Genomic DNA, 18,312 nt, shown 5'->3' with positions numbered 1-18,312 from the left:
GGTCTTTTTTCCCAATTAGTACTTTATTGACGTTTATTATTGGTAAATGTTTTTTTTTTCTGTACTGTCCTCCTGTTTTCTAGTCATAGCTTCTCTTTGGCACAGACTTTTTATGTCTGCATTTCATTTTCCTGGTTTTCCAGCACTTCAGAAGCCTGCAGTCTCCATCAACCTCTTTGTTGTCTACCTCATTTGGGGACACAGTTTTGTGGTTTCATGGTTCATGAACCCTCCCGGGCACCATTTGGCGATGTGCTTGGCTTATTATTTTATGCAAAACATCTTTACCCTGGGAAGACCCAATCATGCAGCCACCAGTAACAGTTCAAAAATATAATCTAAGTAATTACCCGCTATGATTGATGCATTGAATCCTACATAAAAAAATCTATGCCTACTTGTGTATAGATGTGAAATCTGTTAGAATGTAGAGATGCTTCACAGAATGAGGATTAGCTGAGTGGGGAATAACCTGCCAGACCTCGATACGTGTTGCTTTCTGTGTCTCTAGTGCTTCAGTCAGCTGAACTAATTTGAGACACTCCAAAAAAGACTGCCACTTTTAGCAAAAGTGACGTGCCTTGCTATGGGTCTCCTTGTGAGAAACAAACAGTAGTCCGTTACCACCTGTAACAGTTGTCATCTGTTTTCTTTGTTCGCAATATGACATTTGTTTACCATGTGGGTAAGGTACACTGGCGCTCTGCCTTTGGATCACCAGTTTCCTTGGAAATAGGTTTACTTTTTGACCAAGGATATACAGGTGCTTCTCAAAAAATTAGAATATCATCAAAAAGTTAATTTATTTCAGTTCTTCATTACAATCAGTGAAACTCATATATAGAGTCATTACAAACCCGAGTGATCTATTTCAAGTGTTTATTTCTGTTAATGTTGATGACTATGGCTTACAACCAATGAAAACCCAAAAGTCATTACTCAGTACATTAGAATACTTTATCACACCAGCTTGAAAAAATGATTTTAAAATCCGATATGTTGGCCTACTGAAATGTATGTTCAGTAAATGCACTCAATACTTGGTCAGGGCTTTTTGCATCAAATTACTGCATCAAAGCGGTGTAGCATGGAGACGATCAGTCTGTGACACTGCTGAGGTGTTGTGGAAGCCCAGGTTGCTTTGATAGCAGCCTTCAGCTCGTCTGCATTGTTGCGTCAGGCGAGTTTGCTGGCCAATCAAGCACACTGATACTGTTGTTTGTAAACCAGGTATTGGTACTTTTGGCAGCGTGGACAGGGGCCAAGTCCTGCTGGAGAATGACATTTCCATCTCCAAAAAGCTTGTCAGCAGAGGGAAGCATGAAGTGCGCTACAATTTCCTGGTAGACGGCTGTGCTGACTTTGGTCTTGATAAAACACAGTGGACCTACACCAGCAGATGACGTGGTTGGACCATTGTCAGTATGCTAAATAGCCTTAAATTCACCCAGAACGGATGACACCTGGATATCCCACAGACTCCGCCAGATAGGACAGCTAAGCTGTCATTCACAATACTCACACCTCTGTCTCAGTTTCGGTGGTCGAGCTGTCACTCACAATCGTCACTCGGCAAGCCCTCGATTCCAAAGGGCGACAGAGCTGTTGGTCACAGTATCCATACAACACAGTGATTGGTGGGATCATAACAGTTCCACTTCTTTTATTGCAGGGGGATCGGACCCCCAGGCTTCCCAGGAAACTTATGATGATGATCAGTCTTCACTGCTCGAGCTGTCACCCAGAATCTCTGCTCCAGTCCTTATCAATATCAATTGATGAGTTACTGGAGGAAATTACTGACTTTTCGAGAATCAACAATCTTTTGTACATTGTACTGTAAACTTTCATTAACAGAAACCAGAGGAGGTGGGATTGAGAGAGACAAAGCTGAAGGGAAAAAATCCTATAGCAGTGATCTAGGGAACGCAGTTTTAATCTAAAGGCTACAAGTTTAACTATAAAAAATCTCAAAAGGGTCAAATAACTTTGTTGATGGCACTTTTAAATTAATATTTTTGGATGACAGACAAACCTTTTCACATACTTTGAATATGGACCTGCCTAACGTTTCCTAATAGTCTTTCGTCTCTGGTCAAGCTGAGCCATCCCAATATTCTTTTGAGCTTCCCTTCAGAGTTTCTGTATAGCAGCGTCTACTCCAGGACACTTAAAACTCTTTTTAGAGAATTCACTAAAATGTGAATGAAATCCATAATTACAAAAAAGAAAGCCGAGATTCTCGCACGCTGGTTCTCTCGATTGTGCCGCAACGAAAACCTTAAAATTTGTTGCAATGATTAATTTCTCTGACCATTGGTGTCAGGGTGGCAAGCAGAGGAAAATGACAAAACAGTCCCCAATTTCTAACAAAACGCTCTTCAGAACTTGGAGACAAATTGCACCACCCATTATCAGATACAATGTTCAAAGGGATTCCAAGCAATCTCACCACATAATTGATAAAAAACCTGAAAAGTGTTTCAGCATTCAGTAACTCCGATAAAGGAAGAAAATGTGCATGTTTGCTGAACTGATGAACAACCACTGAAATAACAGTTTTCCCTCCAGGCAAAGGCAAATGTGTACTGAATTCCATGGACAAATGAGTTCAGGTCTTTCTGTAACTGACACAAACATCACAAGTGGATGCAAAATCTTTAATATCATTAAGCATGGATGGCCACCAAAAGAGTCTAGCAATGGCGTTATGCGTAGCTGTGACCCCAGGATGCTCACTAAAGACGGATTCAATCTTAGATACATGGGCACTAAAAATTTGGACTCTGGAGTAACGGAAGGAGTCAATGACTGAACTTCACGGATCTCTTGCTTTCAACTCCGAGGATACCATAGAAACCACAATACATTGAGGAAGAATGGAGAATGCTGGTTCTAGGGGAGAAACTGAATTGAATGAAAGCTGTGTGCTAAAGCGTCATCCGTAACTTTCTTGGTACCTGAATGTGATAGAAAATTATAATCTAGAAAAAAATAAGGGTCATCTGTTCTCTCTTGTGCATAAACGTTTAGCAGATTCAATATAACATACATTTTTATGATCCATCACAGCAGTGACCTGATAAATTGCTCAATCCAAAAGATGTCTCCATTTTACAAAAGCTAGTTTGACAACGAGCAGCTCGTCATAATTCCAGCAGACAAAATTTCCTAGAGCAAAATGAAAATGGCTTCAAGGTCTTCAGAGTTTGGGGAACTTGAGACAAAACAGCCCCTTCGCGACCTCTGAAGCATCCACCTCTACAATGAATGGCTTTTGGAGATCTAGTTGGAATAAATCTGGGACATCAAACACTTTCAATTTAATAAAGGCTTCAATGGATCTGCCCCCTTATGTCTAAGATCAGTAAGAGGTTTAGGCTACGCGCACACGCTGCTGTTATGACCTGGTGGTTAAGGAGCAACATGGGACGAGCTCTGAGGAGGTGGTATCTGTACTGACCGCAGTTCCTGACCCTAACACCAACACTAGAAGTAGCCGTGGGATGCTCCTGTTACTCCCTAGACACCTCGTCACAGCCTGAGAACTAACTACCCCTAAAGATGGAAACAGAAAGCTATCTTGCCTCAGAGAGAATCCCCAAAAGAAAGATAGCCCCCCACAAATATTGACTGTGAGTGGAGAGGGAAATGACATACACAGAATGAAAACAGGATTTAGCAATTGAGTCCAATACTAACTAGATAGACAGAACAGGAAGGAATACTGTGCGGTCAGTATTAAAAGCTAAAAATCCACACAGAGTTTACAAAAATAATCACACCGACTCACGGTGTGGAGGGCAAATCTGCTTCCCCAGAGCTTCCAGCTAAGCTGAATATATCATACTGACAAGCTGGACAAGAAAAAACATAACATGAGCTGAGCGATTAAGTCCACAGCAAATGGACAACCAAAAGAACAAGCAAGGACTTATCTTTGCTGAAACGGACAGGCCATCAGAGAAATCCAAGGAGAGATCTGAATCCAACCAAGAAACATTGACAGCTGGCACTGACTGAAGACCGGAGCCAGGCTAAATAGCAGAGCCAGGAGAGACGATCAGTGGAAGCAGCTGCTAATGCAAAACCCAAGGAGCAGCAGTTCCACTTAAAACTACCGGAGGAAGCCCAAGGGCAGAATTCACAAAAGTGCCATTTACAACCACCGGAGGGAGCCCAAGAACGGAATTCACAACAGTACCCCCCCTTGAGGAGGGGTCACCGAACCCTTGCCAGAGGCCCCAGGCCGATCAGGGCGAGCCAAGTGAAAAGCACGAACCAAATCGGCAGCATGGACATCGGAGGCAACAACCCAAGAATTATCCTCCTGGCCATAACCCTTCCACTTGACCAAATACTGAATCTTCCGCCTCGAAAAACGAGAATCCAAAATCTTCTCCACCACATATTCCAACTCCCCCTCAACCAACACCGGAGCAGGAGGATCAACAGAGGGAACCACGGGCACCACATATCAAAGATCTATGGAAAACATTATGGATGGAAAAAGAAGCTGGAAGGGCCAAACGAAAAGATACCGGATTGATAATTTCAGAAATCTTATAAGGACCAATAAAGCGAGGCTTGAACTTAGGGGAAGAAACCTTCATCGGAACATGGCGAGAAGATAACCAGACTAAATCCCCAACACGAAGCCGGGGACCAACACACCGACGACGGTTAGCAAAACGCTGAGCCTTTTCCTGAGACAACGTCAAATTGTCCACCACATGAGTCCAAATGTGCTGTAACCTGTCCACCACAGAATCCACACCAGGACAGTCAGAAGGCTCAACCTGCCCTGAAGAAAAACGAGGATGAAAACCAAAATTACAAAAAAAAGGCAAAACCAAGGTAGCCGAACTAGCCCGTTTATTCAGGGCAAACTTGGCCAACGGCAAGAAGGTCACCCAATCATCCTGATCAGCAGACACAAAGCATCTCAAATAGGTCTCCAAGGTCTGATTAGTTCGCTCAGTTTGGCCATTTGTCTGAGGATGAAATGCTGAAGAAAAAGACAAATAAATGCCCATTTTAGCACAAAAGGACCGCCAAAACCTAGAAACAAACTGGGAACCTCTGTCAGACACAATATTCTCCGGAATGCCATGCAAACGAACCACATGCTGAAAAAATAATGGAACCAAATCAGAGGAGGAAGGCAACTTGGGCAAAGGTACCAAATGGACCATCTTAGAAAATCAGTCACAAACCACCCAGATGACAGACATCTTCTGGGAAACGGGAAGATCTGAAATAAAAAACATGGAAATATGCGTCCAGGGCCTCTCAGGGACTGGCAAAGGCAAAAGCAACCCACTAGCACGGGAACAGCAAGGCTTGGCCCGGGCACAAGTCCCACAGGACTGCACAAAAGAACGCACATCCCGCGACAAGGAAGGCCACCAAAAGGACCTAGCAACCAAATCTCTGGTACCAAAAATCCCAGGATAACCAGCCAACACTGAACAATGAACCTCAGAAATTACCTTACTAGTCCATCTATCAGGAACAAAGTTTCCCCACTGGACAGCGGTCAGGCTTATCAGCCTGAAACTCCCGAAGCACCCGCCGTAAATCAGGGGAGATGGCAGAAAGAATCACCCCCTCCTTGAGAATACCAACCGGCTCAAGGACTCCCGGAGAATCAGGCAAAAAACTCCTAGAAAGGGCATCAGCCTTCACATTCTTAGATCCAGGAAGATACGAGACCACAAAATCAAAACGGGAGAAAAACAGGGACCATCGAGCTTTTCTAGGATTCAACCGCTTGGCAGACTCAAGGTAAATCAGATTCTTATGATCGGTCAAGACCACAACGCGATGCTTGGCTCCCTCAAGCCAATGTCGCCACTCCTCGAAAGCCCACTTCATAGCCAACAACTCCCGATTACCGACATCATAATTACGCTCAGCAGGCGAAAACTTTCTGGAGAAGAAGGCACACGGTTTCATCAAAGAGCCATCAGAACTTCTCTGAGACAAAACGGCCCCTGCCCCAATCTCAGAAGCGTCAACCTCAACCTGAAAAGGGAGAGAAACATCCGGCTGACGCAACACAGGGGCAGAAGTAAAACGACGTTTAAGCTCCTGAAAGGCCTCAACAGCCGCAGAGGACCAATTCGTTACATCAGCGCTCTTCTTCGTCAAACCACACTGGAAAAGTTAGCAATGAAACGGCGATAAAAATTAGCAAAGCCCAAAAATTTCCGAAGGCTCTTCACAGATGTGGGTTGAATCCAGTCATGAATGGCCTGGACCTTAACAGGATCCATTTCAATAGCCGAGGGAGAAAAAATGAAACCCAAAAAAGAAACCTTCTGAACTCCAAAAAGGCACTTAGACCCCTTCACAAACAACGCATTAGCACGAAGGATCTGAAATACCATCCTGACCTGTTTCACATGAGACTCCCAATCATCGGAAAAAAACAAAATATCATCCAAATATACAATCATGAATTTATCAAGATAATTCCGGAAGATATCATGCATAAAGGACTGAAACACAGATGGAGCATTAGAGAGCCCGAATGGCATCACAAGGTGGTGGCCTTCGGGCGTATTAAATGCTGTTTTCCATTCGTCACCCTGTTTAATAAGAACAAGATTATACGCCCCTCGAAGGTCAATCTTAGTAAACCAACTAGCCCCCTTAATCCGAGCAAACAAATCAGAAAGCAAAGGTAAAGGGTATTGGAATTTGACCGTGATCTTATTGAGAAGGCGATAATCTATACAGGGTCTCAAGGAGCCATCCTTCTTGGCAACAAAAAAGAATCCCGCTCCCAATGGTGACGAAGACGGGCGAATATGCCCCTTATCCAAAGACTCCTTAACATAAGTCCGCATGGCGGCATGCTCTGGCACAGATAGATTGAAAAGTCAGCCCTTAGGGAACTTACAGCCAGGAATCAAGTTAATAGCACAATCGCAGTCCCTATGAGGAGGAAGGGAGCTGGACTTGGGCTCCTCAAATATATCCTGGAAATCCGACAAAAACTCAAGAACCTCAGAAGAGGGGGAAGAGGAAATTGACATCAAAGGAACATCACTATGTATCCCTTGACAACCCCAACTAGTCACAGACATAGATTTCCAATCCAGCACTGGATTACGTACCTGTAACCATGGAAAACCCAGCACAACAACATCATGCAAATTATGCAACACTAAAAAACGACAATCTTCCTGATGTGCTGGAGCCATGTACATGGTCAACTGTGTCCAGTACTCAGGTTTATTCTCGACCAATGGAGTAGCATCAATCCCCCTTAAGGGAATAGGGCTCTGCAAAGGCTGCAAGGAAAAACCACAGCGTCTGGCGAACTCTAAGTCCATTAAGTTCAGGGCAGCGCCTGAATCCACAAATGCCATAACAGAAAAGGACGACAATGAGCAAATCAGGGTAACAGACAAGAGAAATTTAGGCTGTACAGTACTAATGGCAACAGACCCAGCAACCCTCTTAGTACGCTTAGGGCAATCAGAAATAGCATGAGCAGAATCACCACAGTAAAAACACAGCCTATTCTGCTGTCTGAATTCCTGCCGTTCTGCTCTAGTCAAAATCCTATCACACTGCATAGGCTCAGGACTCTGCTCAGAGGACAACGCCATATGGTGCACCACCTTGCGCTCGCGCAGGCGCCGATCAATCTGAATGGCCAAAGACATCGATTCGTTCAAACCAGCAGGCGTGGGGAACCCCACCATAACATCCTTAAGGGCTTCAGAAAGACCCTTTCTGAAAATTGCTGCAAGGGCATACTCATTCCATTTTGTGAGCACAGACCACTTTCTAAATTTCTGGCAGTATACTTCTGCCGCTTCCTGACCCTGACACAGAGCCAGCAAGGTTTTTTCTGCCTGATCCACAGAATTAAATTCGTCATACAGCAAACCGAGCGCTTGAAAAAATGCGTCTACATTGAGCAATGCAGGATTTCCTGACTCAAGGGAGAATGCCCAGTGCTGCATGTCTCCACGCAGCAGAGAAATAACAATCTTCACCTGCTGAATGGGGTCACCAGAGGAACGGGGTCTCAAAGCAAAAAACAATCTGCAGTTATTTTTGAAATTCAAAAATTTGGATCTATCCCCAAAAAACAAATCAGGAGTAGGAATTCTAGGTTCTAAAACCGGAGTCTGAAAAACACAATCTTGGATACTCTGTACCCTTGCAGCGAGTTGATCCACACGAGAGAACAAACCCTGAATATCCATGTCAGCACCAGAATCCTGAACCACCCAGAGGTTAAGGGGAAAAAAAAGACCAAACAGACTGCAAAGAAAAAAAAAATGGCTCAGAACTTTTTTTCCCCCTCTTTTGAGATGCATTCAACACATTGTGGGCCAGCTGTACTGTTATGACCTGGTGGTTAAGGAGCAACATGGGACGAGCTCTGAGGAGGTGGTATCTGTACTGACCGCAGTTCCTAATCCTAACACTAGCAGTAGCCGTGGGATGTTCCTGTCACTCCCTAGACACCTCGTCACAGCCTGAGAACTAACTACCCCTAAAGATGGAAATAGAAAGCTATCTAGCCTCAGAGAAAATCCCAAAAGGAAAGATAGCCCCCCACAAATATTGACTGTGAGTGGAGAGGGAAATGACATACACAGAAATGAAAACAGATTTTAGCAAAGGAGGCCACTACTAATCTAGATAGACAGAATAGAAAAGGATACTGTGCGGTCAGTATTAAAAACTAAAAGTACACGCAGAGTTTACAAAAATAATCTCCACACCGACTCACGGTGTGGAGGGCAAATCTGCTTCCCCAGAGCTTCCAGCTAGACTGAATAAATCATATTGACAAGCTGGACAAGAAAAGACATAACATGAGCTGAGCGATTAAGTCCACAGCAAATGGACCACAAAAGAACTAGCAAGAACTTATCTTTTGCTGAAATGGACAGGCCATAAGAGAAATCCAAGGAGAGATCTGAATCCAACCCAGAAACATTGACAGCTGGCACGGACTGAAGACCAGAGCCAGGTTAAATAGCAAAGCCAGGAGAGACGATCAGTGAAAACAGCTGCTAATGCTAAACCCAAGGACCAGCAGTTCCACTTGAAACCACCAGAGGGAGCCCAAGGGCAGAATTCACAAAAGTGCCATTCACAACCACCGGAGGGAGCCCAAGAACGGAATTCACAACAGGACAGGGTCTCCAGGGTATGTATCCAATAAGCTACTCGTCTTTTTAACAATGTAACCCTATCTCCGCCACGTTTCTGCGGAGAAGCTGAGTCGATGACCTGATATTTTAGCTGTGAGATCGAGTGTCCTTGTGTAGAGAAGTGATGAGGTATTGGTAGGAGCAAATTATTGCAGCGAATGGTGGATTTGTGCTTGGAAATCCTATTGCGTATAGACTGCGTGGTTTCACCAATATATGCAATAATCCAGAAGGACACTTAATTAAGTACACTACGAAAGATTAATCGCATGTGTAATAGTCTCTAATCCCAAAACTCTTGCCCGCGTGTGGGTTCTGGAAGGTGCTACCCTTCTGCACATTCCCACATTGTGCACAATGTAAGCATGGGAACGTACCCATTCTAGGTTGTGTCAAAAATCTCGACTTTTTGATTTGTGTGGGGCCGAAGTCGGCCTTTACCAAACTGTCTCTGAGATTTTGTGGTCTCTTGTAACACGGAAGAAAGGGAAGTCTGAACTCCGGGACGTTGGGGTATGCTGTGGAGAGTAGGGGCCAATGTTTTCTGATGTGCTTGTGTAAGATGGAGGTAAACGGATGGTAGACGTGTACGAATGGAATGCCTCTGTCATGGTCTCTGGCTTGTTTGCGGGGAGGAGGATTTCTTTGTCTATTCAGGACATCAGTAGGACAACCGCGATGTTGAAACTTGGTCGTCATTTCATGAGTGCGTTGATCCCGTAGGCTATTGTCAGTGACAATGCGTTGTATGCGTTGGTACTATGACCTAGGTATGGAGCGTTTTACAGCGGGGGGGGTGGAAACTCTGATAATGTAGGATGCTGTTCCGATCAGTTGGTTTTATGTGGAGATCAGTGGTAAGATATCCGTTCCTGTCTTTCAAAACCACAGTATCTAGAAAACTCACTGATTGACTATCGTGGGTCATGGTAAACTGTATACCTGGCCACGCCCCGTTTAGGAAAGAAAAGAATATCTCCAAGGATTCCAACGTGCCCCCCCACAGGCAAAAAATATCATCTATGTAACTGGTCCAGTATAGGACGTGGGCCTCAAAAAGGGAATGTTTGTAGATGACTGATTCTTCAAAGTGGGCCATGTAGGCATTTGCATAAGGGGACGCAACGTTGGAACCCATGGCGGTCCCACGGGTCTGTAGGTAGAATTGATCCTGAAAAAGAAAATGATTATTGAACAAAATCAGGGAAAGGAGGTCCACACACAGATTAATCGCATTGGTGTGCAAGCCCGCTGTAGTAAGGAGATGATGTACAGAATTGATACCCTCTACATGGGGGATCAAAGTGTAGAGGTCCTTTACGTCCATTGTGACCAAAATGGTATGGGGTGGTATTGTGCCAATGAATCAAATTTTGTTAAGGAATGCCCCTGTGTCCAATAAAAAGGAAGGTGTCTCTTTGATTAAAGGTGTAAAGATTTTTTCGAGAAAGATTGAAATCGGTGACAAGATGGACTCAGTGGAGGCTACTATGGGTCTCCCTGGAGGGTTTTGTAGAGCCTTATGAATTTTTGGCAAAGTATAAAAGACTGGTGTATTGGGGCTCCGCTTAGTTAGGAATTCCATAGTTTTGGAATCCAAGATTCCCATTGTCGAGTATTTCTTTAGTATGGACTCTATTTTCGCCCGTATGTCACTGACGGGGTGCTTAGTGAGTTTGGTATAAATTGATTCGTTTTGGAGTTGTCGGATGATTTCCGACAGGTAAAGGGACTTGTCCATGACCACCAAAGCACCTCCTTTGTCCGCTGGTTTTATTATTAAGCTCCCATCTTCCCGAAGGGTTCTAAGGGCCTGGTTTTCGATAGCAGACAAATTAGGAGGGAAGTGTAGTCTCCCTTTCTCGATATCATCACGTAAATCGTGAAAGGATTTATTTATGAAATCAATAAAGGTTTCTACTGCGTGTAGCCCGTGTGGTGGGCGGAAACTGCTCTTATTTCGTAACCCTAGTTGTGTAATAGACAACGGGTTAGGAGAGGCTTCTAGGTCGGGGGGAGGAGGTGGTGTCATGGAGAAGTGTGCCTTTAATCTAAGAAGGCGAAAAAATCTCTGTAGGTCCATTTCTAATTGAAATGTTTGGCATTTGCGCGAATGGCAAAAGGAGAGGCCCTTCTGGAGTACATTTAATTCTGCAATCCCTAGAGACCTGGAGGAAATATTTACCACCAATGAGTCCGTACCATGGAGCGTGTCACCCTTGTTCTGTCCGGATCGTAGTCTCTGTTTCCGCCCCCACCTCGTTTTCTTCGTGGAAAACGGCATCTTTGACCTAAAAAAGAAGCAGATTGGCTGGCAGAAGGGGCGTCCCGTTCCACTTCTGATCCTGAGGTAGAGAGGTCCGTTGAGTTTCTTGGATTGCGGGGGGACGAACGCCTTATAGTAGAGTTGGCCTGCCATCGATAGATCTGGTTCTGCTCGTAGTCGACAGTGTCCCTTGAGAACTTGCTCCTCTTCCTGTTTTCTGTGTCCCTCTTGTGCTGGTCGATTCGGGTTTGTATCTGTGTTTTGAGAGTACTAAGTTCCTCAGCTGTACCTGCTGTTGCAAGTTGCGTTTCGATATTCCAAATCTCCGCTGCGTTGGCATCAATCTTCTTATGGAGGTACTCAACCGTAAGGGTCATTAAATCAAAGGAACATTTGTTAAGGATTTGTATATACTTCAAACAATAATCAGGATTATCGTTAAATAGGGTAGGACGTAAAGTGTATTTTTGAGTTGAAGGCAGATGGAAGTGGAAAGGGCTTGGATATGTATTTTGAAGGAGAGATCAGTGTAAAGGAGTACCCCAAGGCAGCGAGTTTGTGGGACTGGAGAGAGTGGGCAGACATTTACTGTAATATATAGGTTCATTGGGGGGGGGGTCGCGTGAGATGGGGGGGAAAGGTGATGAATTCTGTTTTGTCCATGTTAAGTTTTAGAAATCTAGTGGAGAAAAAGGATGAAATATCGGACAGACATTGAGGGATTCTATTTAGTAGGCTGGTGAAGCGGACAGACATTGAGGGATTCTAGTTAGTAGGCTGGTGATATCTGGTCCAGAGATGTAGATCTGTGCGTCATCAGCATAGAGGTGATACTGAAAGCCGTGAGATTCTATGATCTGTCCCAGGCCGAAGCTGTAAATGGAGAAGAGCAGTGGCCCTAGGACTGAACCTTGCGGGACTCTGACAGATAGGTGGTGAGGTGAAGAGGTGGTGTGTGAGTGGAAGACGCTGAATATACGGTCTGTTAGGTATGACGAGATTCAGGATAGGGCCAAGTGTGTGATGCCAAGGGATGACAGGGTCTGTAATAATAGGGAATGGTCCACTGTTTCAAAGGCAGAGGACAGGTCCAGGAGGAGGAGGATAGAGTAGTGTCGCTTGCTGTTGGCGGTTAATAGGTCATTGGTGACCTTAGGGCCGTTTCAGTGGAGTGGTGTAACCGGAAGACAGATTGTAAGCTGTCAAAGAGGGAGCAGGAAAAGAGATGGGAGGACAGTTCAAGATGGTCATGTTGTTCCAGTAGTTTGAGGCATAGGGAAGAAGTGATATAGGTCGATAGCTAGATACAAAGGATGGGTCAAGAGAGGGCTTTTTGAGGATAGGTGTGATTGAGGCATGTTTAAAGCTTGAGGGGAAAACACCCGTTTTTAATGATAAGTTGAAGAGATGTGTTAGGGTTGGGATGAAGACTGTGGCGAGGTTTGGGATGAAGTGGGAAGGGATCGGGACAATGCACAGGTATTGAGATGCGATCTTGAGAGTAGAGTGGAGAGTCGATCTTCTGTAATGGTGGAGAAGTTTGTTTTGGATGTGGAGGGCTGGGCAGTTGGGAGGAAGGGCTCTGGGGGGTTGTCGACCAAAGCTCTCTGATGTTATCAATCTTCTGCTTGAAAAATTCACCACTGGTGCCCTGTGCTCTTCATAGATGAAAGCAGGTTCACACTGAGCACATGTGACAGACGTGACAGAGTCTGGAGATGCCGTGGAGGGCTATCTGCTACTTGCAACATCCTTCAACATGACCGGTTTAGCAGTGGGTCAGTAATAGTGTGAGGTGGCATTTCTTTGGAGGGCCGCACAGCCCTCCATGTGCTCGAAGAGGTAGCCTGACTGCCATTAGGTACCGAGATGAGATCCTCAGACCTTTTGTGAGACCATATGCTGGTGCGGTTGGCCCTGAGTTTCTCCTAATGCAGGACAATGCCAGACCTCATGTGGCTAGAGTGTGTCAGAAGTTCCTGCAAGATGAAGATGCTTTAGTCCAGGTCTTGGAGAAGATCCCTCAGGAGACCATCCCCCACCTCATCAGGAGCATGTGGGCTTCTGCCGCCTCTGGCCTCCAGGGAAGAAGTGTCCCTGTATCCTGTGATTCTGCTCCATCACCGATGCCACCCCCTCCCCCCCGCAATCTACATTTGGACTATAAGACACACCCTTCATTTTTCTCCCAATCTTATGTGGACAAATTGCATCTTATAGTCCAAAAATTACGGTATATGAATGTCATTTATTTTTAATATCATCCCTAAGCTAGAAGACTTGGTGGTGTCCTTAGCAATCATAGAGGTCATACCAAATACTAGACGGAGTAGTTTTGATGTGGGGCGTATTCATTTTTGTGAAACGCAGTCTTGTCCACATTTTGGAAACTGTTCTTGTGTTCAGTGAGGTATTAATTAAGATCTTACTTTTTAGACGGTCTGTAGTCACTTTATGCTGAGCACTGAAAAACTTGTATTTATCCATTCATAAATATATCACACACCTACGTGTTACATGTTATTTTATCGCCTGGACTGATGAGTATTTCCTTTAATTACTATATAGGTATCGCTGACCATGAGGACAATGTCGGTATGTACTGCACATTACCGTTCCATGTTTCCTAACCCTGTCTCGTGGTAATCAGTATTAACCTTCCTGACAGCCCCATTTTTAAAGTTTGACACGTCACTTAAGTGGTAATAACTTTGAAATGTTTCTGCTTCTGCCAGTGATTCTGAGATTGCGATTTTCTTTTTGTAAAACATTGTACCTTTTACTACTGGTAGATTTAGATTAATAAGGTTTGCTTTATTCATGAAATTATGACACAGTTTCTGGAAATGTTGAAAATGTGCAAATTTTTAATTTAAAGGCATTTTCCCATCTAAAAGATCCTATCCCAATATGTAGTAGGGGTAGTAATAATAATAATATTAGCAAATACCTCGAATTAGAAATGTAGAATAGTTTTTTTGATTAGCTATGTCTCGTTCCTCATATGCAGGCATTGCAGGATCTTAGGTATCTATAGTTACGTCCATTGATGAATTGACAGCTAGTTGCTAGTGGTGGTAACGATGGATACCTAAGATCCTGCAATGCCTGCATATGAGGAAGGAGACATAGCTAATAAAAAAAACTATTCTACATTTCTAATTGGAATTCTTTGCTAATATTATTATTATTACCTCTACTACATACTGGGATAAGATCTTGTAGATCGGAATATTCCTTTAATTGTTTACCCTTAATGACATATACTGGTTATAGCTATAAAACATTAGTGTATGCCATATATAGGGCATTGGTACGTTCAGGAAAAATTGCATAATAAATTGTGGAGGCAAAAATTTGGGTCTGAGGTAACATTTTTTGAATGGTATTTGACTAAATGGAATTTTTTATTTATTTATTCCATTTTTCATGAATTAATGTAAATCTCCTCAAGGATTAGCAAACGTCTTGTATACTTTGAAGGCTGCATTCTTTAAATTGGGGTGACTTTTGAGAGACTACCATAAAGATTCCCTTCAAAGTCACTTCAAAAGTGAATAGGTAGCTAAAATGCATTTTTTTAACATTTCTTTGAAAACTATGAAAAGTTGATGATGTTAAAATGATAAGGATGTTTGACAAATCATGTCATCATAAAGTAGACATGTGGTAAAGCTGGCAGTGCGCTCTTTATTCCTCAGTCTTTAGTTTGTGGTTCAGCATGTCTCAAGGTATATATTATATGTAGGCTTATTGCTCTTTACTTTGTTTTACTAGCATGTGATATACTTTATCTACCGTATTTTGTACTATAGGGTGCACCCCAAATTTAAGGTAGAAAATAGAAAAAACAAGTTTTTTATAAGCTGGGCGTCCGTTGTTTAGTCCGATTTTAAGGTATCTTACCTGGGAAAGGGCGGCTGCTGAGCTGGTTCACAGTTGGCATGGTCCCTTCCTCAGGAAGCCGACACCAGCAGAAGTGGAGCAATGCTGCAGGCCCTGGGTAGTAAAATGGTGTCATTGTCAGCGGTGAAGCAGAGTGGTGTGTTGTGATTTTGCGTTTTGCTCCCTCTAGTGGTCATTAGTGATTTGACACTGGAGCTTCTGTCTTCTCCTATATGCTCACCTGGGCCGTTAGTTCAGGGGCGTTGCTATATAAGCTCTCTGGACCTTCAGTTCAATGCCTGGCATCGTTGAAATCAGAGCTAATCTGTTGTGCTCTTGTGTACTGATCCTGGTTCCTGCTTGTTAAAGCTAAGTCTCTTCCTTGCTTTTTGCGTTTGTTTTGTTTTGTATTTTTGTCCAGCTTGTTCCAATCTGTATCCTGACCTTTGCTGGAAGCTCTAGGGGGCTGGTGTTCTCCCCCCGGACCGTTAGACGGTTCGGGGGTTCTTGAATCTCCAGCGTGGATTTTTATAGGGTTTTTGTTGACCAAATAAGTTATCTTGCTTTATTCTGCTATTAGTTAGCTGGCCTCTCTTTGCTGAACCTGGTTCATTTCTGTGTTTGTCATTTCCTCTTACCTCACCGTTATTATTTGTGGGGGGCTTGTATCTTGCTTTGGGGTCCCTTTCTCTGGAGGCAAGAGAGGTCTTTGTTTTCTTCTCCTAGGGGTAGTTAGATTCTCCGGCTGGCGCGAGTCATCTAGCGATCACCGTAGGCATGATCCCCGGCTACTTCTAGTGTTGGTGTTAGGAGTAGATATTTGGTCAACTCAGTTACCACTGCCTTATGAGCTGGATTTTTGTATCTCGCAGACTTACACGTACCTCTGAGACCCTGTCCACTGGGGTCATAACAGTATGCCAGGCCAGTATTAAATGTTTGATGCATTGCAGAAGTGGGATTATAAGAAAGAAAATTTTGAGTTTTTTTTTTTTTTTTTCCTCTCTCATTTTTTTTTTTCTTTTCCCCTTTACCTCAGAGTGGCTTAAGCTTGCTGCAGACATGAATGTCCAGACCTTGATTACAAGTGTGGACCAGCTTGCTGCTCGTGTGCAGGGTATACAAGATTATGTTATCAGAAATCCTAGGTCTGAACCCAAGATACCGATTCCTGAACCGTTTTCAGGAGACCGATTTAAGTTTAGGAATTTCAGGGATAATTGTAAATTGTTTTTGTCCCTGAGACCCTGTTCGTCTGGAGACTCTGCTCAACAAGTAAAAATTGTTATTTCATTCTTACGGGGTGACCCTCAAGATTGGGCTTTTTCGTTGGCGCCAGGAGATCCGGCATTGGCTGATATTGATGCGTTTTTTCTGGCGCTCGGTTTACTTTATGAGGAACCCAATCTTGAGATTCAGGCTGAAAAAGCCTTGCTGGCTATGTCTCAGGGCCAGGACGAGGCTGAAGTGTATTGCCAAAAATTTCGGAAGTGGTCCGTGCTGACACATTGGAACGAGTGTGCACTGGCTGCTAATTTTAGAAATGGCCTTTCTGAAGCCATTAAGAATGTTATGGTGGGTTTTCCTATTCCCACAGGTCTGAATGATGCCATGGCCCTGGCTATTCAAATTGACCGGCGGTTGCGGGAGCGCAAAACCGCAAATTCCCTCATGGTGTTGTCTGAACGGACACCTGATTTGATGCAATGTGATAGAATCCTGACTAGAAATGAGAGGAAAATTCATAGACGCCGGAATGGCTTGTGCTACTACTGTGGTGATTCTACACATGTTATCTCAGCATGCTCTAAACGTATAACTAAGGTTGTTAGTCCTGTCACCGTTGGTAATTTGCATCCTAAGTTTATTCTGTCTGTAACTTTGATTTGCTCACTGTCATCTTATCCTGTCATGGCGTTTGTAGATTCAGGTGCTGCCCTGAGTCTTATGGATCTCTCATTTGCTAAGCGCTGTGGTTTTATTCTTGAACCATTAGAAAATCCTATACCTCTTAGGGGTATTGATGCTACGCCATTAGCAGAAAATAAACCGCAGTTTACCATGCACAGGTTACCATGTGCATGACTCCTGAACACCGCGAGGTGATACGTTTTCTTGTTTTGCATAAAATGCATGATGTGGTTGTTTTGGGGCTGCCATGGTTACAGACCCATAATCCAGTCCTGGACTGGAAGGCTATGTCAGTGTCAAGTTGGGGCTGTCGTGGTATTCATGAGGATTCCCTGCCTGTGTCTATTGCTTCTTCTACGCCTTCGGAAGTTCCGGAGTATTTGTCTGATTATCAGGATGTCTTTAGCGAGTCCAGGTCCAGTGCATTGCCTCCTCATAGGGAATGTGACTGTGCAATAGATTTGATTCCAGGCAGTAAATTTCCTAAGGGAAGACTGTTTAATCTGTCGGTACCTGAACATACCGCTATGCGTTCATATATCAAGGAGTCTCTGGAGAAAGGACACATCCGTCCGTCTTCTTCCCCTCTTGGTGCGGGATTCTTTTTTGTGGCTAAAAAGGACGGATCTTTGAGGCCTTGTATTGACTATCGGCTTTTAAATAAGATCACTGTCAAATTTCAGTATCCTTTGCCGCTGTTGTCTGACTTGTTTGCCCTGATTAAAGGTGCCAAGTGGTTTACCAAGATAGACCTTCGTGGTGCGTACAACCTTGTGCGCATTAAGCAAGGTGATGAATGGAAAACCGCATTCAATACGCCCGAAGGTCATTTTGAGTACTTGGTGATGCCTTTTGGGCTCTCTAATGCCCCTTCAGTTTTTCAGTCCTTTATGCATGACATTTTTCGGAACTATCTGGATAAATTTTTGATCATTTATCTGGATGATATTCTGGTTTTTTCTGATAATTGGGACTCGCATGTGGAGCAGGTCAGGATGGTCTTTAAAATTTTGCGTGAAAATTCTTTGTTTGTCAAGGGCTCAAAGTGTCTTTTTGGTGTAC

This window comes from Ranitomeya variabilis, chromosome 3 (genome assembly GCF_051348905.1).
Source record: "Ranitomeya variabilis isolate aRanVar5 chromosome 3, aRanVar5.hap1, whole genome shotgun sequence".
Lineage (NCBI taxonomy): Eukaryota > Metazoa > Chordata > Amphibia > Anura > Dendrobatidae > Ranitomeya > Ranitomeya variabilis.
Note: the sequence above shows the minus strand (reverse complement) of the source record.